This window comes from Chlorocebus sabaeus, chromosome 13 (genome assembly GCF_047675955.1).
Source record: "Chlorocebus sabaeus isolate Y175 chromosome 13, mChlSab1.0.hap1, whole genome shotgun sequence".
In the NCBI taxonomy this organism is placed as follows: Eukaryota; Metazoa; Chordata; class Mammalia; order Primates; family Cercopithecidae; genus Chlorocebus; species Chlorocebus sabaeus.
This window is the reverse complement of record NC_132916.1, coordinates 67,179,197-67,205,486: the sequence shown is the minus strand read 5'-3', so window position 1 is coordinate 67,205,486 and position 26,290 is coordinate 67,179,197. Positions and strand designations below refer to the sequence as shown.

At 41.8% G+C, this 26,290-nt stretch overlaps 1 long non-coding RNA gene and 1 other non-coding gene across 2 annotated transcripts in view; one reads left to right on the top strand and one right to left on the bottom strand.

The window, feature by feature from the left end:
* Positions 1 to 25,391, top strand: part of LOC140713255 (uncharacterized) — a 105,145-nt gene extending 79,754 nt beyond the window's left edge. Inside the window, exons 2-3 of the long non-coding RNA XR_012095147.1 lie at positions 6,048 to 6,234; positions 23,490 to 25,391. This is a non-coding gene — a long non-coding RNA (uncharacterized lncRNA). The remainder of the gene's footprint in view (positions 1 to 6,047; positions 6,235 to 23,489) is intronic.
* On the bottom strand, positions 17,658 to 17,764 carry LOC119625400 (U6 spliceosomal RNA). Its single transcript, XR_005241608.1, has one exon. It is a non-coding gene; the product is annotated as a U6 spliceosomal RNA (small nuclear RNA).
* Positions 25,392 to 26,290: the final 899 nt, after the last annotated feature.

Below are 26,290 nucleotides of genomic sequence, written 5' to 3'. Positions count from 1 at the left end.
CCACAACTGCAGGGCAAGTGGTGCTATCTTTTAAAAGAAAAGTACAGCACAGAAGATGTATTAGGCAGGGTTTCCAGAAAAATAGAACCAATCTAGTTGTATACAGTTAACCCTTGAATAATATGGGTTTGAAATTTATGGGTCTGTAGATTTTTAAAAATATATATATTGGATTTTTTTTTGAGATTTGTGAAAGATTGAAAAAACTCACAAACTATGTAGCCCAGTATTATTTTAAAAATTAAGAAAAAGTTAGGCATTCGTGAATTCTATTCTATTTACGTGTTAATTGACCGTTTGTGTTATTAGAAAGGCTTCCAGTCAACAGTAGGCTATTAGTAGTTAAGTTTTTGGGAAGTCAGAAGTTATATGCAGATTTTCAACTGTGTAAGGGATTGATATCCCTAATCCCCGGGTGGTTCAAGGGTCAACTGTATCTGTATCTCTACAGTTGACCCTGGGGAAAAAAGTATTTATTACATGCTGAGCCATTTCATAATCAAGGATTGACTCACACGATTATGGAGGCTAAGAAAGTTTACCGTTTCTTCTGGTCTGGGCATGATAAGGGCCTAAAGGCCAATGGTTGGTGATCAATCCTCCAGGTACAGCACCAAACCTGACCTCGTGTTCCAGAAAAGAGTAAGTAGACACTTGCTTTCATTCTTGTACCTGAATTTTTGTGGAATTAGATTCCCACTTTCTCCTTCTAGTCTCTCACGAGACTATGTTTTGTCTCTTAGGTCTACTTACATAAATAGGTACCTAGAATGTGCCACCAAACCCTCTCCAAGTTGCCTCTCAGCCTACCTGTCTGCTACCTCTCACCTACCATAACACTTCTTAGTACTTGTCTGCCTCCCTAGATTTAATTCTTTTCATTTCCCACTGTTGAGCTTTCACCTCCGGGCCCCTCACCTACAACACACAGACACTCCAAGCTTTGTAAGAAATATAATGTACCTTTGACCTAATTCCCTCTTTGCTGCTGGCTATTCAATAATCTTTTAATTTTTTTCAATCTTCTATTCTAAATGATTAAAGTCCCCATGAAAATTACAAATATTGCTTTGAATTCAAGTATCTACTATTTCACTGTTTTGCTTGTTTCTTTTATTTCAAAGTAGTCTGTTGCCTCTTCCTGGAATAACCTAGAACATCCTCCTTCTAGATCAGAACTGTTGCTCTAAAGTTATGGTTTCTCTTCATGGACCACCCTCCCTGCTCTAAGCTTCTTGCTCTTGTATGTGACCACCCTTCTCCAAAATTCTGACAGTTTTATGCACCCTGTGCCTTTTTGATGATGTAAGGCTTGCAAATCTTCAGGTTTGTTATGAGGTGAATCATTTAATCACTTAGTATCTTTTAAAAAAGACGAGAGTTAGTTTTATGCACAACATATGTTAAAATACATTTAATTTCACACATAGATACACATTAAAAAATAATTTTTCTCACAGTGCCTGATTACAGTCTACTTGAGCAGAGACGACTAACACACATATATTATTAATTCTGGAACAATATAAGGGTGCAATGTTAGGTGCTAACTCACATGGCGCTATCAGTAAGCAACCAAGAAGTACAGGGAAGTATTAGAAAACATAAAAGCAGGAGGAAGAAGGAGTGCGGGGAAGTATGAGAAGAAGTGAAGGAGATTGGCTGCTCATTGGAAGTTGGTCTGCCTAGGCATGAGGCATACAAGGCTATCTCAGTTCTTCACTGGACTGTGAAGGAATGATCCTTGAAGACTAGAAGGATTTAAACAGGAAAAGGGAAGAATGGAGAGCGTGTAGGGAGAGAAAACAATCAAACAGAAGCAAAATTAAAAAGCAGAGATATGTTTTTGTTTCAGGGGAGAGGGATATTGGGGGATTGGCTGACAAGCATATGGCAGGAAGTGATGGAAATAGGTTTAAACAAGTAGAGTGAGTCCCAGTAATGCAAGACCTTAACCACCAGCCATGAGGCCTTGAACTTCAGAGGCTAAGGCATAGGCATTATGTGTTGAAAATGATCACTTGGACACAGGAAGGGGAACATCACACATTAGGGTCTATTGTGGGGAAGGGGGAGCGGGAAGGGTTAGCACTGAGGGATATACCTAATGTAAATGACGAGTTGATGGGTGCAGCACACCAACAGGGCACATACATACATATGTAACAAACCTGCACGATGTGCACATGTACCCTAGAACTTAAAGTATAATTAGAAAAATAAATAAATAAATAAATAAATAAATAAATAAATAAATAAAACGGGGCATGGGGGAAGGGATTGAAATATCTCCTCTCCTTCTCTTCACCTCCTCTGATGAAATCTGATTTTGTTCTGTGATATATAAGACCTGAATGGAGGTGACTGAAGTAATTGGGTACATGGTTAGTGGTGGAATCTGGATGTGAACTTCAGTCATGGTCTTGCTATTGTTCCATGAAGACAGGAAATATCTGTAAACCTATTTGGAAGCAACTTTAAAATTGTTGCATGTGGTTGGGTCTGACAGAATCACTTGAATGAAGAGAAAAACGTAACTTTCTCCTGTGAATTTTCAGGGAAATGCAATTATTTCCTTTCACGTAGTATAAAAGCTCTTCAGAGGAATAAAGCATGCATAAGCCAAAAAAAAAAAAAAAAAAAGATTATGAAGAAGGGAGACTGGAGAATCTGAACTCAGAAGCTGGGGACAATGGAGAGGTTATTCTAATTACAGATTTATGAGACAATGAGGTTCTTCTTCAGCAATTTTTTCTTCAATAAAAGGCTTGAGAATATTTTTTTCTCCTAGAATTCCTTTTGATTGATATGAAACTTGGAGTACAGATACAATTGGAATAAACCTTTTTATAAAAGAGGGTAATAAGGGGTTGGTTTGCATAGGCACAAAGGAATCACGTTTAACTTATCCTCTGACATTTTTCAAGTGCTCTAGAGGCAGCGGTGGTAAGGGTAATGACAGGTTAGAGTTACCATTTGGCTACATAGAACCACAAAGCAACGAATATTAAAACCATACTTTCTCCCCTTGTTCCCTTCTCCTATATGTCCCCAGTAATATGGACCATAAAGTGAGCTGATCTCACAAAGGAGCAGAAAGAAGTGATGTGAGGTTGCAGAATGACTTAAGAAAAGCCATAGGCAAAAATACGATTCTTCACAATATATAAGGAGATTTAAAACCTTAATATTCATTTTAAATTATTTTATTTTATCAATATGTCACATGCATATTATTATCCTGGCAGCTAATATTTATTTTTAAAAGGTTCTGGAATGCTGTTCTTGACGGTTTTCAGAATGGCACTCTAGCGGATTGCCTCTTAAAAGTGAAACAGTGTTCTTATATTGTAGCCTTTATCAGCAATAATATGGTAGATATTTTGAAGAACTTTTCATCAATAAGAAAGTAGGGACCAGTAATTGATTAGATATATGAATAAAAGGTAGAAAGATGAAAGAGGCAATACCTCTTGGATAATGAGGACAATGAAGATTTCTATGAGAATAAGGCAAATTGGGGAGATAAATTGTATTGCGAAAAATGGATTTGGTCTTGATTACACGGAGTTAGGGCAATGTCAGAAAGCCTAAGGAGAGGTGTTCAGGAGGCATGCTCAGTACCAAAGAGTGACCATTCTTGATTCTTGACCTGCTATTCCTACGTGTGACAGGATCTCTGTGCACGCTGGGTTGTTCTTATAGAGTAAGTTGTAAACACTACTTGAGTGATAAATGTCATGAGCTATTTAAACTGGTCACTAACACATGTATTTCTAAGTATTTATTTGTTTGTTTGTAAATGAATATACCTATATTAAAATAACTGGCTGACTTACGAGCTCTACCTTGTATGTTTGTCAATATTAAAAATAAATAAAATAAATATTTTCAATGTTACCTCAGCAAGCCAGCAACAGTTTTCTACTATGTGATCTACAAATATCAATTCAGTGGGAATGGAACTAGTATCAAATAAAAAATGTCATTCCTGGAATCCTTCCTGGAGCATGTCAGTAATACCAAGAAAAGAGCCAGTAGGCAGGGACAGGTTGCCAGAGTCCCCACTGAGGGTCCACAGTTGGAATGAACTGTCATTAATGAAGGGAACCAATGACCTGAGCCAGGCCATTACAAAGAATTGCAGAGCTTCTCAGAATTTTGTCAGAGTGCAATGAGGAAATGTAGAAGAAATCAAGGAGAAGTTTGAAAAACAGCAAGGGAATGAGTAGCAAAGAGGGTTAGGTTTAGCCTTCTCTTAAAAAGTTACTTTCAATATATTCATGTGAGGAAAATATAGTATCAGAAATCCAAAGACTGGAGGACTTGTTATCCGGTGAAGAGGATACATTAGATTAAGTATCAATACTGAAGTACTAGGGTCTATGTATCTTTAAAATAAGAAATGCTGAATTTATAAATTTATGTTTGTCATTATCCCTAGGTGGGTTTGGGGCTTATATTTTGGAGGTGATTCCTGTCCATTCAAGAAATAATTTAAATACTTGAAATTTAGCCAAAATCTATTCTAAAAATAATCAAAAATTTGTTATCTATGTAAATATTTTAAATTATAGAAATCAAAATGTGTTTTAGTAGCTATGATGTAGAGTAAGGAACCCAGTGATTAAGAAACGAGTCTTTGAAGGAAGGGAAGCAAATCTCTAGCAGAATATAAGCCAACAGCCTTGTATCATAGAAACCAACCTTCTAATGTGTCTCTAAAACTAATTTGCTCAAAGTCGCATAACCATTAAGAGTGGAACCTAAACCCCTATTTTCTGATTCTCAAACATCAATATTAATTTTTGGTCCCCTGCTTCCACTTTGCTTTCATCTGTAGAACAGATTGAAACAATCTGCCTCTGACCTATTCTGTCATTGTTTGATCATCTTTCAAAGCAGAACTTGAGGTGTTTAATATTCCCTGCATATATCAGTTTGTCATTCAGAACAGTTTTGCTGGCTCAAATTTGTAACTTCAAATTCAGTGATGGTGCACCCTCCTTAAATTAATAATTGATCTTTTAATCTTCTTAGAAGGAATGCTAATACAGAAAGATAAATACACTTTATTCTCAATGCCTAGGGCTAAGAGAAAATTAAGAAGTAGCATTAAAGGAATTGTAGCCCCTAGCCTGGTGGACCCCAGACAGGTTAAATGAAATACCAGATGGTTGGCCTACGTTTTTCTCATACCTGAGTGGATTCCTTTCATGTCCTCTATCTGTAAGTGACTAATTAGTTTAGTTTTCATTGAGTGGGATCTCCTTTATTCTATTATCTGAGAAGGTATAACAAGTAAAGGAACAGTCCTTAAGCTATAGTAACGTAGCAGAGCTTGTGACAGTTGGACACAGTTGACTCAAAGAGGCAATTAAATCGAGTTTTATAAAGGAATTAGTAGGATTAACGAAAAGTAAAATGTTATGAAGCATCCTGGCATGATCTCACCAAACTTAGGCCTAAGGGGCAAAGGGTATAGGAGAAAAGTTAACTAAAGAAGATATAGTAGTTGTTACTGAGGTTTGCCTGGCTGTAGCTGCAGCCTTCAGTTAACAAACAAACAAGAAAGAAAAGAAAAAACTCAAGCCACACTAGGGATGACTCACAGTGATAGAATCATGCAAACATGACCTAAACTTACTCTTCTTTCTCACCCTGATCTCCTGCCAGTGCCTCCTGTGACTGAACCAACAGAAGTCAGGTGACAAGGGAGCCTTTAATGCAGACATGGAGGCAGGTCCCTTGGGGCACCCAGTGCTCTCGAGGAGCATGGATCTGAGAGGCCAACAGAAAGGGCCTGGAGCAGAGGATGATTGGGAGTGGGTTAAGGCAGTCGTCTTTTTGTGGACCAATTTTGGTTATATCTGAGTGATGAATATCTGATCATTATGCCCTAACCTGAAGGCTGTTGCAAGAAGAGACCCACTGTTAATAACATACTCAGAACCTGAAAAGTTAGCATTACCACCAATCTCGAGTTCAGGTTGGGACCATACTTCATTCTTTTCTTCTCTTACAATTTTTTTTTTTTTTTGAAACAGGGTCTCACTCTGTAGCCCAGTCTGGAGTGCAGTGGCACAACCACGGCTCACTTCAGCTTTGACCTTCCAGGCTCAAGCATTCCTTCTGCCTCAGCCTCTGGAGCAACTGGGACCACCGGTGCACCCCACCACACCCAACTAACTTCTTAACTTTTTTGTAGATACAGGGTTTTGCCGTGTTGCTCAGGTGAGTCTGAAACCCCTGGACTCAAGGGGTCCTTCCACCTCTGCCTCCCAAAGTACGGGGATTGAGCCATTGCGACTGGCCCATTCTAATCATGGCTTAGACATGACCAACCCTGGGCCAAAATTGATAGGGCACCTCAGCAGGGAGCCCAACAGGAGGTCGGTAGCTTTCAGGAGAGTGAAAAGGATGAAAACAGTGAAGAAAGAGGTTCTTTCACAGTCAAGCTTCTTCTAGGGGATTGAAAACAAGAGTGAGATCAAGAGGAGTTTTTTTGTTTTGTTTTGTTTTTTGTTTTTTCCAAATGAGCTGGCAAAGTTTCTTTAAAGCCAATTAAACATACCTCAGATTGAAAATGATTTCAAACAGTGGTTTTCTCATTTCAAATCAGTGGTTTAAGGTTCATTTGTGAGAAATCAATGTAACCACATTTATCCTTGGCCTAGTATTGAAAAAAATACAGTTACAGTAAAATGATTTTAGTCTTTTGAAACTGTGGGTAACATGAGTGATTCTGACAGAATGGAAATTTCAGGCTAAGTGTATGAAATTGCAATTCAATAATGATGTGGAATTTTTTTTTTTGGAAGGTGCATTTCATCTAAAGGCATGTAGGTAATTTATGTGCAAAAAAATGTATATGTGTTCCAGTAAATGATGTGACCCTGAAACTTTCATGGAGTGGGCTTGATCACATTTTCACAACCCAGCACGTTTCCAGTGCTAGTTAAATAAATGCAGAGGGATAAGGACTGTGGTGCTGACAGCAAGCCGTGCAGAAACCAGCCCCAGCAGAGCATTCCCCTTCTGTTTTCCTCCTTTCAAGAAAGGGTATCAAGCGTTCATTTGAAATTTGTCTCTTAATCTGTTTTCCATTGATGGCGGCAACTGAGAAGTTTTCAGCCCAGAAAAGTCAAGTTCAGTCAAATCAGTTTTGCTCACAACAAGCATACAAATTGGCTATTGTTTAAAAATCAGAACTTAGCCATATGCTTTGAATTTAGAAGTGGGATTACATACTAAAAGGCTGCATGATCCTTAAATCACCCTGTGTGTGTGTTGGTGTGTGTGTTGTGTGTGTGTGTGTAGTAGTGTTCTCTCAGCACCCTGTCTTACAGATGACCCTCAAACAAGGCAGCATGACAGTTACCACAGATTCTTCTACATTTACCCATAGATATGTCTCTTAGATACTGGAGAACACTGGAGAACTCTCTCCCTGAGAGAATATGTACAAAGTCCTATAAAGCAAATGGAAGATTTTGATAAAGTATTTTTAATAAATAACACTTGAATAAGTGTGTTCTTTTAAAATAAAAAACATGGTGTGAGAAGAGTATATCTTGAAGCTTCAGAAATTCCCCATCAGCTACTGTATATGTGTGAGAAAAATGTTCCACAGTCTAGAAATGAATACAAGAAAAAGAGTAAAGGGAGATCTCCCCAGACACCCCCTGAAGTGATTATAAGGTTGGATGAATTCAAAAGTAGCTCTAGGTTGGGTGCAGTGGCGCATACCTATAATCCCAGCACTTTGGGAGGTGAAGGCAACAGATCACTTGAAGCCAGGAGTTTGAGACTATAAGGTTCTTGTATCGGTCCGAACCCCTGGAGCGCACCAACAGACAACAGGAGGCTGTTTTAATGAGTGCCTGGGTGCAGACAGACTGAGGCCTAAAATGGTGTCAGCACCAAATGAGTATGGGGCAGGGGTTTTATGGTCTCCTGGAACAGGAAGTGTCCCAGTCTGACGTGACGGCTACGTAGTACCCAGATGGCTTCTTTCTCGATCTTCAGGGGTGCCTGTCTTCCGGCCCGGGTAGGTGTCTTCTGGCCGGCTCTCTTCCTGCTTCTGCTATCTTGCGGACTCACGTTGCTGGCTCAAGTAGCCTTGCACCTTGGGACTGGGCCTGAGAAGGGAGGAGTTACTCATCTCTTTAAGCTTTCAGGCCCCGGGGAGAATCTTTCATTCCTGCCTATTGGTTATAGAAAAAAGGGAAAGGGGGTGACTTTCTCAATAATTACTTCAGTCGTGACACAGGGGGAGGCATGGGCATCTTGGAAAAAGAAGAGACTTAATTTGTGGTGTATTCGTGCGAGACTGGTTGGTATCCATCATGTCGTTGTAGCAGGAGCATTGTCTGGATTGTATGGCAGTTAACTGTAGTTTCAACAAGAATTTTAATGGCTTTTATTATCAGTGGGATAACACAAGGGAGAAACAGGAGAAGCCCAGTGATGAAGGTAACTGTCCTTACCAGTGTTTTAAATCCTCCTAAATTAGAGAACCACCTTCTAGAAGATTTGTTGGGTCCCATGCCTTCCAGGTTTGGACTGGTACATGGGTTACTTTTCTGATGTTTGAAGTGATTTCTAGAACTGCTTTTCTGTTATCGTCTATGTTAAGACAGCAATGAAAGATTTTAAACTTACCACACACTCCACTTTCTTCTGCTAATAAGCAGTGTAATGCTAGCCTGTTTTGACACATTGCTGCATGCATTTGGTTTTGTTGTTGTGTGGGCATTTCCAGGGCTGAGGCGGTTTGGTTAGCGATTATCTCTAGAACCACCTGTAGTCTAATTATTCTATTTAGTAAGTATATGGGAGTACAATAACCCCATGAACCATCCTCAGCCCACGTGGCATGACCATAATATTCAATGATCTGTTGCGGAGGTCGTTCATCCTCTTGCCATCTTTGGCTTCCTTCTACCTTTAAGGATCATTTTTCTTTGTTTAGGTTCTTAAATACAGGGACTCTGAGGGTGTTGCCCATTGTTAATATTTTAGAGGAGGGAGTAGCCTTGGGGGTGAGCTTGACCCTGGTGTGATGGACCCAGTGGAGGAGTCCTTGGACTCTCACTGTAGTTGGCATGCTGAGTATCACAGTGTAGGGGCCTGGCCACTTCGGTTGTAGCTATTGGTGAGGGTTGAGTTGGCAGATAAACACATCTGTGCCTGCAAAACAGTTATGTTGAGAGGACAAGGATCTGTCGACAGGAAGAGGCATGGTCTCATCTGCTGCTTCATGAATGAAAGACCGTGTCTGGATTAAGGAGTGGAGGTAATTCATGAGTGACTCAGAGCCTGGTAAGGATGAAGGCCCTAAAACAAAAGTTCGGCCATACATGATTTCAAAGGGACTATAAACAGACAGAGATGAGACAGTACACTGTGGTGAGCATGTCTTTGATGTTATGGGTTGAATAGACTGTTAGGTTTGCATGGAAAGATAGTTTTAGGCTTCCAAGGGTGAGGACAGTGACTGCTGCCAATGCTCGGAGGAAGGCAGGCCATCTGAGAACTGTGGCTTGAAGCTGTTTAGATTGGTAGGCAACAACCTGGAGGCTGGGTCCCTTAAGACTGGGTCAGAACACCTAGTTCAATTCCACAACATTCATCAGGATAGAGGGAGAAAAGTTTGGTGAACTCTGGGAGACTGAGGACAGGAGCTGAGCTGAGAGCTTTCTGGAGTAGACGAAAAAGTTGGGTAATAGGCTGTGCGGGGTTTGAAGGCTCAGAGAGAGGGCCTTTAGCTGCTTGGTTAAACGGTTTGGCAAGTAGACTGAAGGAGGGAACCCAGAGCCTAAAATATCCCACTACTCCTAGAAAAGAGATAATTTCTTGCTTAGTTTGTGGAGGCAGGAGGGACTGGAGGAGGGATATGCAGTTGGTTGTGAGCCCTCGGGTTCACGGGATAAGAGCTAGGCCTAGATAGGTGACTGAGGGTGTGCATATTTATGCTTTCCTAGGGGAGACCCAATACCCCCATTCTGCCAAAAAGTTTAAAAGGAAGAGATAGTATGGGCGTTGCAGTGTCTTGGAGAGGGGCTACACAGGAGCAGATCATTAACACATTGAGGGAGAGTGGATGGCTTTAGGGATAAGGTACAGAGGTCGTGAGCAAGGGCCTGTCCAAAAAGGTGGGGGTTGCCTCTGAAACCTTGAGGTAGTACACTCCAGGTGAGCCGACGTGAAAGGTAGGTGTCAGGGTTTTCCTAAGTAAAGGCAAAGAGGTTTTGGGAATCAGGGTGTAAAGGAATTGTGAAAAACAGCATCCTTTATGTTTAGAACAGAAAAAGGGGTGGCATTGAAGGGAATTGCGGAAAGTAAAGTATATGGGTTAGGAACTACTGAACATACCGGGAGTACAGCTTGGCTAGTGAGTCTGAGGTCCTGGACAAAGCAATAAGTTCCATCTGGCTTTTTTTACAGTTAGAGAGGGTGTGTTAAAAGGGGAGTTTGTTGGGCAGAGTAGGTGACTGGCGAGGAGGCAAGAAATGATAGGCTTTAGGCATATGAGAGCTGCTTAAGGGATGGGATCCTGCTTCTGTGATAGGAACTGGGTGGGCTCTTTAAGGGTAATGCAGACAGGGGTGTGGTGTTCTGCAACTGAGGGTGTAAAGTATCCTAAACAATGGTGTTAACTATGGATGGGGAATAAGGAAAAGTTGCATGGTTTAGGGTGGAAGGTTGGAGGAGTAGAAGAAAATTAGAAGTACCAGAGGGGACTGGGTGGATGCATTGGGTACTATAGGGAATGTGGAAGTGGAGAGTAGTTTGGAGTTTTGAAAGGATGTCTCTGCCTAGAAGTGGAGTTGGGCATGAAGGCAGGACTAAGAAAGAGTGAGTGAAGGAAAAGGTGAGCAGGGAGAAAAAAAGTGGAGGGTTGGTTCGGGGTTTGGAGACTTATCCATCAAGTCCTACAAAAGAGGCCTGGGAGGACTTGGTCGGTCCTGAAAAATTAGGTAAAGCAGAGTAGGTTGCCCCCGTATTAATTAAAACAACAAGAACAACAACAACAACAACAAAAACTGGCCTACCTGCCACCATCAGGGTTACCCCTGGCTCGGATGAAGCAGTAGTATTTGCCAGTACATCTGTTCCAGGGCACCATGAGTCTTCAGTGGCAAAGCCAATGAGATCTGAATAGGAGGTTTTGGCCGACTTGGGAAGGGATGGGGGTGGTGCTTGAAGGGGTCACTCATAGTCTGACTTTCAGTGGGGTCCTCCTCAGAGGGGGCATGGCCTGGCAGGCTTACCTGGGTTTGGGCATTGTCTGGGCTAGTGGCCTTCATTGCTGCACTTGAAACAGGTGCCAGGTGGAGATGGATTCCTAGGAGGTTCCTGTGTGGAGCTGCAGCCCCATGGGCCTGCAGGGCCCCTGATGGCAGAGGCAAGCATTTGAAACTCTGCCTGTTTTTGTCTTTTACTTTCTTCATCACGATTTTTAAAGACTTTGAAGTCTAAATTAAGAAGGTCTCATTGTGAGGTTTGAGGGCCGTCGTCAAGCTTCTGAAACTTACACCGACTATTGAGGGTGGATTGGGAGATGAACCACAGGTTTAAGATAGTGGTTCCTTCTGGGCTGTCTGGGTTTAGGTTGGTATACTTTCTCATGGCTTCAGGTAAATGAGAGAGAAAAGGGGCTGGGTTTTTTCAGGACGTTGGGTGATTTCTGAAAGTTTTTCATAATTTACTGCTTTATGGGTACCCTTTTTGAGTCCTGCAAGGAGACACACAATCATGTGGTCTTGATGTTGGCGTCCAGGGGCCCCGTCTTGATAATCCCAGTAGGGGTCCTGGTTATGGATTCTCTCTGCCCCAGTAGGCTGGGCAGGAGCTTGGTGATGAATTGTGTTAGCATGCACCTGAGTTGGGGTCCAGATATGGTCCCGATCTTCTAGGGTGAGGGCCGAAGAGAGGATAATGTAGAGCTCATGCCAGGTTAGTTCATAAGACTGGGTAAGGTACTGAAACTCCCCAATATAAGAGGTAGGGTCTTCTGGAAATGAACCAAACCTTTTGTTAATTTGAGAGAGATCAGTGAGGGAGAAGGGAATATGAACTCTAACAATACTTTCCGTTCCTGCTACTTCCTGAAGGGGGCACTCTGGCACAGGCACTGAAGGAAGAGTGGGTCATGGGCCAAAGGTGGCGCCTGAGTGAGTATGGGTGGGAGAGAAGGAAGAACGTGGAAGTGGTTCCTGCTGAGAGTTTGAAGGGGGAATGGGGTTTGAGTTAACAGGCAGTGGAGGATAGATACAGGAGTAAGATGGCGGGATGGGTTTACAAGCCTCAGGAGAGGACTGTGGGGGAAGAGAATGGGTACAGGCAATACTAAAATTGTTCTGAGGAGGGGATGGTTGTAGGAGAAGAAGTGGATACAGTTGACTGGGAAGGTGGCAGCTGGGAATATGGTAGCTGAGAAGATCGCAGCTGAGAACATAAAGAGGAGGCTTGTGGGGGTAAAGGGGAAAGTTGAGAGGGAGAGGTAGGGTCTGGGAGGGGTAGACAGCAGTCTGCTGGATCTAACGAGGAAAAAGAGGTAGGACTGGGAGAAGAAAGGTGATCAGGGTGGAGAGAATTGAGGAGAAGGATTTGAACAGGTGAGAAAGAATTGCAGAAGTCAGGTTGTGATCTGAGTGCAAAAAGGCCTGGACATAAGGAATTTCTCCCGATTTCTCCATTCATCGGCAATAATTGCTTAAGTCCTTAAAAATTGTAAAGTCGAATGTTCCATCTGTGGCCCATTTGGACTCATTGTGGACAGACTAAATTGCAAAAAAGACAAGGCACTTAGGGCGGATATCTTGCCTGAGGACTAAGGTTTGCAGGTTGTTTATGAGGCAGCCTAGAGGACTGTTTTTTGGAATGGAGGACTGGGAGTTTCCCATAACGGAGGGCAGGCTTGGGAGAACAGGGAAAAAGGAGACCGTCCTAGACAACCAGAGGGAGACGATAAAAGGAGCAATCATCACTGCTGCCTTTTTTGTTCCCGGAACGGGATCAAATGGCTTACAGGCGTCCCCCTAAGACCAGATGATCAGTGAGCTGGCACACACTGGAGCCTTCTTAGACCAATGTTGAACTTTTGAACTAGAGAAACCAAGAGATGCTGTGCAGATTCTCCCCTGTTAACTGGGCACCGGGGAGACTTATGAGTAGGCGAATTCAGTGACTGATGTGCATGCACAGAAAGGCGACTGGAGGCTGAGGAGCTTCCTTTGTCTGGCCACTGTGGCCTGCTCTCTGGGCTGGAGGGGTGTGTCCACAGGGAACGCAGACATAAGCCCCTCCTGGGTTTTGGCACCAGATGTAAGGTTCTTGTATCAGTTCGAATCCTGAGAGCATATTAACAGACAACATGAGGTGATGTGGAACAACATGCTGTTTTAATGAGCACCTGGGTACAGGCAGGCTGAGGCCTAAAATGGCTCAGCACCAAATGAGGATGGGGCAGGGGTTTTATGGTCTCCTGGAAACAGGAAGTGTTCCAGTCTGACATGACTGCTACATAGTACCCACATGGACTCTTTCTTGATCTTCAGAGGTACATGTCTTCCAGCCAGGGTAGGTGTCTTCTGGCTGGCTCTCTTCCTGCTTCTGCTATCTTGTTGACTCATGCTGCTGGCTCAAGTAGCCTTGTGCCTTGGGACTGGACTTGAGAGGGAGGAGTTACTCATCCCTTCAAGCTTTCAGGCCTAGGGAGAATCTTTCAGAGACCAGTCTGGGCAACATGGCAAAACCCCATTTCTACTAAAAATACAAAAATTAGGTGGGTGTGGTGGCACATGCCAGTAATCCCAGCTTCTCAGGAGGCTGAGCCCCAATAATCACTTAAATTTGGGAGACAGAGGTTGCAGTGTCAAGATTGCACCACTACACTTCAGCCTTAATAGCAGAGGGGTACTCTGTCTCAAAAAAACAAAACAAAACAAAAGTAACTCTAGAAGTGATGACTTCATAGTTTAAATCCCAGGCAGATTTAGACACAAAGCTTAAGTTTCACTTTTTTTTTGTTTCCCTGAGCAGTGTGCTTATGTATCTAGCATAAGCTCTGGGCTTCTCTCTGGGGTTAGAGTCCAAAGATGTGTGGCCATGGTCCATGTTCAGTGAGCCCTGGCTCCAGCAAGAGGCAAACATATTCCTGCCCTTCCCTATGCCCCAGAAAATATGTGGTTTCAGATGCTGGAAGTGAGGCATCCAGTGAGGATAGAAAATATGTAGGATTCTATTATATAGAAAATACTCCCATTGGGATGTTGAAGGTGCCAGTCAATTTGAGGTTGTTACATTATTTCATAACCAGGATTGTGGTGAGAAAAAGTGGTGTGTCCTAAGATGACCCACCCCAATTCTACCTTGTTTTAGGGAGGCCACTTATTTCTGCATGCTCACAGCCCCTGGGAACCACCATATATTACCCTTGAAATACAGGTGTGCCCTTTGCTCAATTTCTTACATGTATTGTAGGTAAGTTGTTATATTAGCCTGTCTTCACACTGCCATAAACATGCTCTCTGAGACAGGGTAATTTATAAAGTAAGGAGGTTTAACTGTTTTGCATGGCTAGGGAGGCCTCAGGAAACTTACAATCACGGCTGAAGGTGACAGGGGAGCAGGCACCTCTTCACAAGGTGGAAGGAGACAGAGAAGGGCAAAGGGGAGGAGCCACACATTTATCAAATGACCAGATCACGTGAGAATTCTATTACAAGAACAGCATGGGGGAAACTGCCCCCATGATGCAATCAACTCCCACCAGTTCCCTCCCTTGACACATGGGGGTTACAATTTGAGATGAGATTTGGGTGGGGATACAGAGCCAAGTCATATTATTCAACCCCTGGCCTCTCCCAAATCTCATGCCCTTTTCACATTTCAATACCAATTATGCTTTCCCAACAGTCCCTGGAAGTCTTAAGTCATTCCAGCATTAACTCAGAAGTCCAAGTCCAAAGTCTCGTCTGAGATAAGGCAAGTCCCTTCTGCCTATGAGCCTGTAAAATAAAAAACAAGCCAGTTACGTCCAAGATACAATAGGGGTATAGGCATTGGATAAATGTTCCTGTTCCAAATGGGAGAAATTGACCAAAACAAAGGGGCCACAGGCCTTATGCATGACCAAAATCCAGAGGGACATTCATTAAATCATAGAGCTCTAAAATCTCTTTGTATTCCATGTCTCACATCTTGGGCACACTGATGCAAGGGGTGGGCTCCCACAGCCCTATGCAGCCCACCCCTATAGCAGAATTCTGCCTGGACGTCCAGGCATTTCCATACATCCTCTGAAATCTAGGCAGAGACTCTCAATGTTCAACTCTTGTCTTCTGCACATCCACAGGCCCAACACCACGTAGAATCCACAAAGGTTTGGGTCTGGCACCCTCTGAAGTAACAACTTGAGCTGTATGTTGGCACCTTTTAGCAATGCTTGGAGCTGGAGAGGCTGGGATACAGGGCACCAAGTTCCGAGGCTGCACAGAGCAGCAGGGCCTCAGGCCCAGTCCACAAAACCATTTTTTCCTCCTTGGCATCTAGGCCTGTGATGGGAGGGGCTGTGATGAGAAGAGTGAAGTGGAAGAGCCGCACACTTATTAACCTATGAATTCCATCATGAGAACAGCATGAGGGAAACTGCCCCCATGATCCAATCACCTACCACCAAGTCCCTCCCTTGATACATTGGAATTACAATTAGAGATGAGATTTGAGTGAAGACACAGAACCAAACCATATTGGTTATTGGCCTATAACCCTTCCCAAACCTGTTGTTTAACCTTGAGGCAGAAACATGTGCTCCGAAGTCTTTGCATCTTAGTAATGTTGCAATTATCCAATAACATTTCACAAATGTTGGATCAATGATGGGAGAATGGTTGGGACAGTGCCTTATTAGGATACTGCTCTGGGGAATCCCCATTCTCACCCACACTAAACAATTAGAGATGCCTGGACAGAGGAGTATGACAGAAACCTGTGCCAATTTGGGGTTTGCTCCTCTTTAATAGGGAACAGTGCCAGCTGCACCTCTCAGGTCAAGCCTGAGGTGGGCAGAGAAGTAAACTTGGGTGTGCATCCCTTTCCCCTTTCTCACAATGACTCCAATGTCTCCTGCCCTGGGCATTCACTGGACCTTTGGAGAAGTGGCAAGGGGAAGGATGAGAATGGTCAGAGGAAGAGAGTGGAAACTTAGCTACTTAGCTACAAACAGAAGGATTACAGCCTTCCCCTAACTGCTGGATGGCACAGTGAATATCCATCTGACATCCATGGGCAGAAATGGAAGGGCATGACTGCTGATAATGTTATAGGCTTCTAAGTAGAATATTTCTGGACACCGGCCCTTTCCTCTGAATCTTGCACGATTTCCAGATACATTGAATTAAAGTTCTGGAATACTTTTTTATTAGAATACTGGTCACATTCTATCATCAAGAATTTTGGGTTAAAAAATTAAGCAAAGGTTTTGACAAGAATTCCCAAAGCATTATGGCTGTGGATTCCCAAGATGAACCTGTGGTTACATTATGGCTGGATTCAGATCAGAAATCTGGATCTTTAATTTTTTAATGAAACCAGGAAGTATAGATGGGTTGACCCTCCTGTGGCTTCCATAACAATTTATATTTTTCAACCACTTATCATATTGCATGATTGCTGAATTTTTCGCCTCATAGCATGCATTAAAAATTAAAACATTTGCACCAATCATTAGGATAATTAGGTAATATTGCCCACAGTTAGAGGCAATTGGTCTGGAGCTGCAGCCATCCAGACCCAAATGGTTTCCCTGATGCTGAGCTTACTGAGTTGAACTTTTCCTGGTCTTTAAGAACCTCTACATTGCCTTCAAAGAAATGAAGACACTAGCCATTTGTGTCTTTTTGTAGACTCAGTGTCCCTCTTTTATATCTATGGTAGGAAACATGGACAGGTGAATGATGCTCTGCAAAGAGGTTAACAGTGTCATTGAGAAGAGACTTGATTGACTCGATGACACATGGATCCCCATCTAGGCAAGGTTCACTTACACTATGACTGTCCTCCTTCCCATCTGATCCACCTTTTTCCTAGTTGCTGTGTGTGTGCTACCTTGGGAAGACAACCATAACTGCAGTTCCTCTAGCATCATGGAGTCTCCCCATACCTTGATGTTTCAAGAGACAATGAAACCATATAATGCCTTCTGTTTCCTACATTGCATCTGAAAGGCCTAATTGTGACTCTCAGATGTTCTACCTTAATTGGAGAGCATGATAAACATGAATGTTCATAAAGTGCAATTAATTCCAACTACCTGATGATATTTAACTTGAGTATGAAGACCCCAGACTTTGATTATATATTAGTCAGGATAGGTCATAATATCAAATTTCATTTGTCATTAAGCTACATGTGCATCACAGTTTCACAAGATGATTCTCCTCATTACAGGCCCTCAGGAATTCAGGATGGTGGAGGCCCCATTTCCACACATGCTTTCATAATGCAGGGGTAGGGAAAACAGAGTGTGCTAAATCACATTCTGGTCCTTAAAGCTTCTGAACACATATAACACAGATTTCTTCCCACTTACATTTTATTGGATGAAAAAAAAGTCATAGGGTGATGACTATGTTCTTTAGAAGGTGAGCAAACACTGAATTTTTGTGAACAGTAATATAGTCATCCTTGCGCAGGGGCCATGCTAATCTTCTCTGTATCGTTCCAATTTTAGTATATGTGCTGCCGAAGCGAGCACGTGAACAGTAATATAGTATACCACTAGCCGCAGGACCTCATTAAAAGAAAGAAGGCATTCGTGAATTCATTCAACAGACATTTTTGAACACCTGTTATATATTGGAACTGTTTGAAGTTCTTACAATATATCAAAAAACAAAACATACAAAGATCCCTGCTCTCATGGAGTTTATATTTTAGTGACAGAAGAAAGACAATACAAAATGAACATAATGTGCAAGTGAATTATGTAGTTTTTATCTCTGTATATCTTATTGGTTGTGTTTCTCTGAGAACCCTAACTCAGGGTTTGTTTTGGTGGGAGATAAGTGCTATCAAAAACAAAACAAAGCAAATTGTAGAACAAAGGTGGGGGTTGGGGAATGGTGACCTCTGATCTGAAGTGTCTGAGGAAGAGGAGTGGCAATTTTAAATGGAATTGTTAATGAAGGATTCACTGAAAAATTCATGTTTGAGCAAAGGCTTGAAGAATTGGATAACTCAGGGAGTTATCCAATTGTATATCTGATCATTTGGAACCTGTTAGGGTTCTACTTTGAATGAGTTAGAAATCATTGATGTGTTTTAAACAGAGGAGTGATGTGACTAACATGACTTCTGTTTTCAAAACGAATTACTCTGTTGAGCATGAATTGGAGGGTGCAGAAGGAAAATGAGAAGACATTGGAAAGCAATTTCAGGAATCCAGATGAGATATGATGGTGACTCAGACCAGGTTGATAGCAGAAGAGGTAGTGGGAAATACAGTCTGGATATTTTCTGAAGGTAGAGCCAACAGGTTTTGAGGTGATTGAATATGGGATGTGGAAGTTTTTGTCCTAAGAAAGTGGATGGCTAGAGATGGAGCAGACTTCAGATAGAGTAGGGTGTGAATGTCCCTTCCAAAATTCATGTTGAAATTTAATTGCTATTGTAATGGTATGAAGAGGTGAGATATTTAAGAGGTGGATTTAATGCCTTGATAAGAAGGCTTTCAGAAACGGGCCATCTTTTGCCCTTTTGCTTCCTGCAATGGGATGGTGTGGCAAGAAAGCCCTCAACAGATGCCAACTCTTCAGTCTTGGCCTTCCCAGCCTGCAGAACTGTAAGTCAATAAATTTCTGTTCATTGTAAATTACCCAGTCTCAGGTATTCTGTAATAGCAGCAAAAGATAGCTCAGTTTTGTATATGCTAAGTTTAAGATGTCTACCAAACATCAATGTAGAGATACTAATTACGGGGAATATATAAATCTGGGATTCAGCAGAGAAATTGGAGTTGGGTACATATGTTTAGGAATTGTCAAAGTGTAGATGGTATTTAAAGTGATGGGATTGGATCAGATAGATATGAGTGTAGATAATTAGGAGAATAATATCCAGGACTGAATCCCAGAGCACATCAAAATTAAAGGAAGTCATTTGGTTTTATAGGGCTGGTGTGGATCCAGTGCAGTGTTTATTTGGTTCTTGTATTTTGTTTGTTTTGTTTTTTTCTTTAGGTTAACCTAAACTCATATTGCATGGGAAAATAAGTTATCAACTGAATGGATTTGGTGCATGAAAAACCACTACTCCCTGCCATCACTTGAAAATTACACTTATAAATCAGGGTTCTCAGAGAAATAGAACCAATAAGATATATGGAGAGATACATATTTGTGTGTTTATTATGGGAACTGGTTCATGCAATTATAGAGGCCAAGAAGCCCTGTGATCTGCTATTTGCAAACTAAAGAACCAGGAAAGCTGGTGATGTAATTAATTTTGAGTCTAAAAGCCTGAAAATCAGGGGAGTCAATGGTATAAGTCTTGATCAGAGTCTGAAGGGGTGGGGTCAGATGGTGTAATCCCCAAGCTAAATCCAAAGGCCTCAGAACCAGGTGCTGATGTCTCAGGAGAAGATGAGTAAAACATGAATCATGAAACACAAATCATTTTCCACCAAAATGAATCAATGACCTTTCCAGGGTAGAAAATATTCAATGTGGCTGGCTTTCCACCATGTGGCTGGTTGGTCTCAAGGGTTAATACCATACCTGAGTGGGGATGAGTGTCCTCACTGGCCTCTGTTGCTAGAAGGTTGAATATTTGTCAGCACCAGTACCTGTGTCACTGTTGAGCAGTGGGAGTGAATATTGCTAAATCCATGCACAGCCTCCACTCCTACTACCAGGGCTGTGCCATTCATGAACTGTTGTTTGAACCCTGGCATCTAATGGCAGAGACTGGTCAATGTCAGCTGGCCAAATTATTCTTCTCTGTTTATTGATGATTTAGTAGGGATATTCTTTTGAAGTGCATGTTCTCTAGTGGTCACTAAGATGTAATGCAAGTATCTCCCTGTTCAGGGAGAGAGAGGGTGCAAACTAGCCCATCCTCCATTTTTGTTTTTTTGTTCTATCTGGGCTGTGAACAGATTGAATGATGCCCTTCCACATTGGTGAAGGTGGATTTTCTTTACACAGCATACTGATTCAAATGTTAATCTCTCCCTGAAACAGCCCTCACAGATACATTTTAAAATAGTGTCTCACCAGCTATCTTGGCATCTTTAATCCCAGTCAAATTGACACATAAAATTATCCATCACAGGCTCCAAGGCAATTCAAGATTTTTGAAATGAGATCTGTGACTAGGCTCTGAGGATAAAAACGTAAACAAAAGCGTTCTTATCTTAGTCCATCATATTATATATATATATTTGTAATAAGTGAACAGAGAGGAAACCTTCTCCACCTTCTCTGCTGCAAATTTTAGTTTGAGTGAGATCACTCAAATTTTGAGAAGAGTCAAAATCAGTGAGATCACTGTCTTCTCATAGATGAACTGAAAAACCTGGGTTTTATCCTTTATTCTTACCTCTTAACTCAATATTTCTCATGGCCAAGTTCTATTGAGTCCACCTTAAAAATGTTATTGAATCTACCCTTTTCTTCCATTTTTGATAGGGCAGTGTCATCTTTTTCAAAAAAAGCAGGGGGGGGGTGGGGAAGAAAGACTGGATGAAGGGAATGAGGGAGAGAGGAAGGGAGGGAAGAAGTGCTTGAAATGCTTGAAACCCTTCAGTGACTTCCTACTAGCCTTGGGATAGTCTCTATACCTTTTGTTACCTGTTCTTGATGTCTCTCCAAACCTGTGTTATAGTTCTGCAACTATTTCTTCCCTGGCTTTCATCCACCATAGCTAACACTTTTATCTAGTCTTTATCCTAAATACTTTCCAGGTCTCAGTTTAAATGTCAAGTCTGTGACCTCATTCTTATACTCCCACCAGACTGGAACAAATATCCCTGATATTTTTTTCTATGAACCCATTTACTTGTCTTATCATTACAAATATGATACTCTATTATATTTGGACTCAGACACCTTGTGTTGCTCATCCAGATATACTCAGAGCCTAGCATTCTGTGAAGCATTCAACCAAAAGTTATTAAAAATGTGAAGTAATAAATGATCAAAAGGACATTAACCTTTTGTTTCTATTGTATAGAGTTTTTGTTTTATAACAGGGAATAAAGCTTTATATAATGGATATATAAAGTGTTTGCTTTATAATTGGGTGAAGCTATGATTTGTACTGGAAAACACTAAAACCATCAGGGGAGCCATTGTAGAGAAAATGCCAAGTTGTTCAAAATGTTTAGACCTGGGAAGAATATGGTAATTCCCTGTATCCTATTTCCTTTAAAATGTGAGCTGAAGGGGGATGGTTTCTTTTTTTTTAATTATTATTATTATACTTTAAGTTCTAGGGTACATGTGCATAACGTGCAGGTTTGTTACATATGCATACTTGTGCCATGTTGCTGTGCTGCACCCATCAACTCGTCAGCACCCATCAACTCGTCATTTACATCAGGTATAACTCCCAGTGCAAACCCTCCCCCCACCCCCTCCCCATAATAGGCCCCAGTGTGTGATGTTCCCCTTCCCGAGTCCAAGTGATCTCATTGTTCAGTTCCCACCTATGAGTGAGAACATGCAGTGTTTGGTTTTCTGTTCTTGTGATAGTTTGCTAAGAATGATGGTTTCCAGCTGCATCCATGTCCCTACAAAGGACCCAAACTCATCCTTTTTATGGCTGCATAGTATTCCATGGTGTATATGTGCCACATTTTCTTAATCCAGTCTGTCACTGATGGACATTTGGGTTGATTCCAAGTCTTTGCTATTGTGAATAGTGCTGCAATAAACATACGTATGCATGTGTCTTTATAGCAGCATGATTTATAATCCTTTGGGTATATACCCAGTAATGGGATGGCTGGGTCATATGGTACTTCTAGTTCTAGATCCTTGAGGAATCGCCATACTGTTTTCCATAATGGTTGAACTAGTTTACAATCCCAACAACAGTGTAAAAGTGTTCCTATTTCTCCGCATCCTCTCCAGCACCTGTTGTTTCCTGACTTTTTTATGATTGCCATTCTAACTGGTGTGAGATGGTATCTCATTGTGGTTTTGATTTGCATTTCTCTGATGGCCAGTGATGATGAGCATTTTTTCATGTGTCTGTTGGCTGTATGAATGTCTTCTTTTGAGAAATGTCTGTTCATATCCTTTGCCCACTTTTTGACGGGACTGTTTGTTTTTTTCTTGTAAATTTTCTTTCTGGATATTAGCCCTTTGTCAGATGAGTAGATTGCAAAAATTTTCTCCCATTCTGTAGGTTACCTGTTCACTCTGATGGTAGTTTCTTTTGCTGTGCAGAAGCTCTTTAGTTTAATGAGATCCCATTTGTCAATTTTGGCTTTTGCTGCCGTTGCTTTTGGTGTTTTAGACATGAAGTCTTTGCCCATGCCTATGTCCTGAATGGTACTACCTAGGTTTTCCTCTAGGGTTTTTATGGTATTAGGTCTAACATTTAAGTCTCTAATCCATCTTGAATTAATTTTCGTATAAGGAGTAAGGAAAGGATCCAGTTTCAGCTTTCTACTTATGGCTAGCCAATTTTCCCAGCACCATTTATTAAATAGGGAATCCTTTCCCTATTTCTTGTTTCTCTCAGGTTTGTCAAAGATCAGATGGCTGTAGATGTGTGGTATTATTTCTGAGGACTCTGTTCTGTTCCATTGGTCTATATCTCTGTTTTGGTACCAGTACCATGCTGTTTTGGTTACTGTAGCCTTGTAGTATAGTTTGAAGTCAGGTAGTGTGATGCCTCCAGCTTTGTTCTTTTGACTTAGGATTGTCTTGGAGATGCGGGCTCTTACCATCCCCCTAAAATGTGAGCTGAAGGAGGATGGTTTCGATGTGCCTAGCATGAGTGAAAGTTTTGCACATTCCCAAGGCACCTCCCTTTCTTTCTCCTCCTCTACTTTAGCATTTTATATATAAAAAACTATTATTATTTATCTTGGAGATACCACAGATAACATTATTTTCTTCTTGAATTCATACACATTTATTTAGAATTACTTGTACCATTCTGAAAGCTGTTTCTTATCTTCCAGTTTTTAATTTGCTAGAAATGTTAGAAAAGATGATCCATAAATGCATCAAATAATTCTTATTTGAAGTACCTTAAATATCAGCATTACTGTCCTGCCAAATATTTCAGATTTGAAACAAAATATTTTGCCTTTAGAGTCTTCAGAGGCATTAGTAGAAACTAAACAGGAATATGCAATTCTTATCTGCCACAGCTTTCTGATTGTTCAAGTGTTCTGGTAAAATGACTAACCAATATTTCAACTTTTCTCTCTTCTTGCTTCCTCATTGTCTCCCTTTCTCTCTTAGTCCCAATATCATCACCCGATGAGAATATGTATGAATTCATGAACAATAAAATTGCTTAACCATTTGATCAAGAAATATTGGAAAATCAGGATGAAGCAGGTCTGGGTGAGAAAGTTGTGAATGGATTTATGGAAACAGGAAGGAGGTGTGGAGATCCTTTTATTACATGTTAATGGTCACTATGGAACATCCGCTACAAAAGAACATCCCACTAAATCACCAATAGACACAAGAGAATATGTGGCCAGTTGACTTTGGCCAGCCTCTGTCATTAGATGTCAGTGTTCAAACAACGGTGCATGAATGGCATAGCCCTGGTGGCAAGAGTGGGGACTATGCATGGATCCAGCAATATGCCTTCCCACTCCACAATACTGACCCAGGCACCAGGGCTGACAAATATTCAACCTTCCAGCAACAGAAACCAAGGATGACCCTCATCCCTGCCCAGGTATGGTATTAGCCCTTGAGACCAACCAGTCATGTGGTGGAAAGTTGAATATCTTCTACCCTGGAAAGGTCATTGATTCATTTTGGTATGAATTAATTCATGTTTCTGGGTTGGATTTACTGTTCTTGCCTGCAGAGCCTCAGCTGGCACCAGTATCTAAAGGCTTAGAGAGTTAGTGATTCATCAACATGGCATCTCACATAATATCCCATCAAACCAAGTGACCCACTTTACAAGAAAGGAGGTGCATGAGTGGAACAAACTCTGCTAGTCCCATCACATCCTGCACCATCCAGAAGCTGCCACACTAACAGAGTGATGGAAAGGCCTGTTGAAGGCATAGTGGAGGGGCCACATCATTGCAAGCTAATGTCATCAGGGGTTTATTTAGCATGTGTATTACACCCAGGAGAATGGTGCCCCATCCTTGCAAGGTAATGTCAGCACCAGATTCTCCTGGGTGTAATATACATGCTAAATAAACAATCATTGTATGACGCTGTGTCTCCAAGAGGTAAAATATGTGGGAGCTAAGGAGTGGTAGCAGCAATGGCCTCACTTACCATCAATACAATTGACCCTGTAGGGAACTTGTGCCTAGGCTCTGTGAGTTTAGAGGCCCTGGTGCCCAAAGGAGATGTGCTTCCATCAGGGAATACAACAAGCATCCAATTGAACATGAGGTTAAGGCTGCCACCTGGAAGCATCAGGCTCCTCAGGCCAAGAGACCAGCAGGCAAGAATAGGAATCACTGTACCATGAGCGATAATCAATCCCATTCTTCAGAAGGAGCTGAGACTGCTGACACAAGGCCACAGAGAGGCCCCCAGCTAACTTGCCTGGGTGTCCCTTAGAATTCCCTTGCCCATTTTTTTTTTTTTTTTTTTTTTTTTTGTAATAGATGGATAAATGCAACAGCCTCCACCTAATAAAGGCATGGTGATGGGACTCCTTGGGAGTGAGAAACTAGGTCATTCCACCAGCCAAGTAGACCAGCAGAAGTACCAAAAAGAGACAGGAAATCTGGACTGTAAAATAAAACAGGAAGATTTCCCCAAGAAAAGAGGCCAGCTGTGATCCTAGAGGAGCTGCTCCTTAACATGCAGAAGGAAGTGGATCCATGAAGCACAAGAGCTGAGTTGTCATGGAAACTGCACTGCTCAAACTTCCCATCAAGACTGAAGGACCTAGTCCCCATAGGCTGAAGACAGTCACCTCACCCAATTTCATGCTCTATTCCAGGGGCACCCTGCACCCAACAACTTGTCAGCACAAGACTATAAAGGCCTTACCCTTTGCCTCTGTGAAGCAACTCTGAAGGTGCGTCCCAGCTTCAGGCTCCCAGTCACTTTGGGCTTACTCAGCCTCTTCCTCTGCCCTATCTTTCTCCCTCCCCTTCCCTCCTGCAGGTTTAGATCCTGAGAGCACTCTTTAATAACCCTCATGCCCACAAATCTCCATCTCGGAGTCTGCTTCTTCGGAACCAAATCTGGGACAGATCAATTTACAAAGATAGAAGAAGGGTTTAGGAAGGCAAAAAGGTTTCTGTTACTATGTCTAGCCCTGAAGGGACAAAGAGAGGAACTTGGAATAAGAGCCATATGGAGAAAACAACCTGAAAGATTGTAGGGATTCAAGGAGAAGCACAAGACCAAGCCCTGGCAACCCCCTTCTCATATCCCTCCCGCCCTTTGATCTCCTGTTAGTGCCTCCCATTGTAGAACCAAACTGGAAGTGGTGGCCAGTGGATTCCTTTGTTTGTTTCTTACAGGTCAGCTTCCTGCGGCAGAGAGCACCTTAGAGTGTGGATTTGGAGGTGCAAATGAAAGTTACCCTGTAGCCCACTTGACTACGTAGATTTCTTTTAATCTTACAGAAAATAGATTAAATTGTGTATCTTCTTTAGAAATAGGGTGTGACTTCTATTTTGAGTTATCTGTGTCATTTAATTAATATACAAATAAAATGGCATGACAGAAAATACTTACTTGAATACAAAGGACAAATAATTAGATCTTAGATATTAAAGTCAACTCTTTAGATAAGACTTTAGGCAAATGGATTTATAAGTAAAAGCAATAGGAAAACTTGCTATCTAAGCACGAAAAATGATGTTCCTGATGAATTCCTGGAAGGAAGCTGGTGTCAGCCCCCAACTCCTTTCTAGGTCTCTATCCAGCCCATATTCCAAATGACCCTGCCATGGCTCTTCTTTTCTGAAGACTTGGTCTTTCTCCAGGCATGGATGAATCCACACATAACACATTTAAACAGCCCAGGTACCACATTTAGTAGGGCTTAGGACTAAACAACATTCCCAAACCTTTGATCTGAAGGGCCAAGTGCTGAC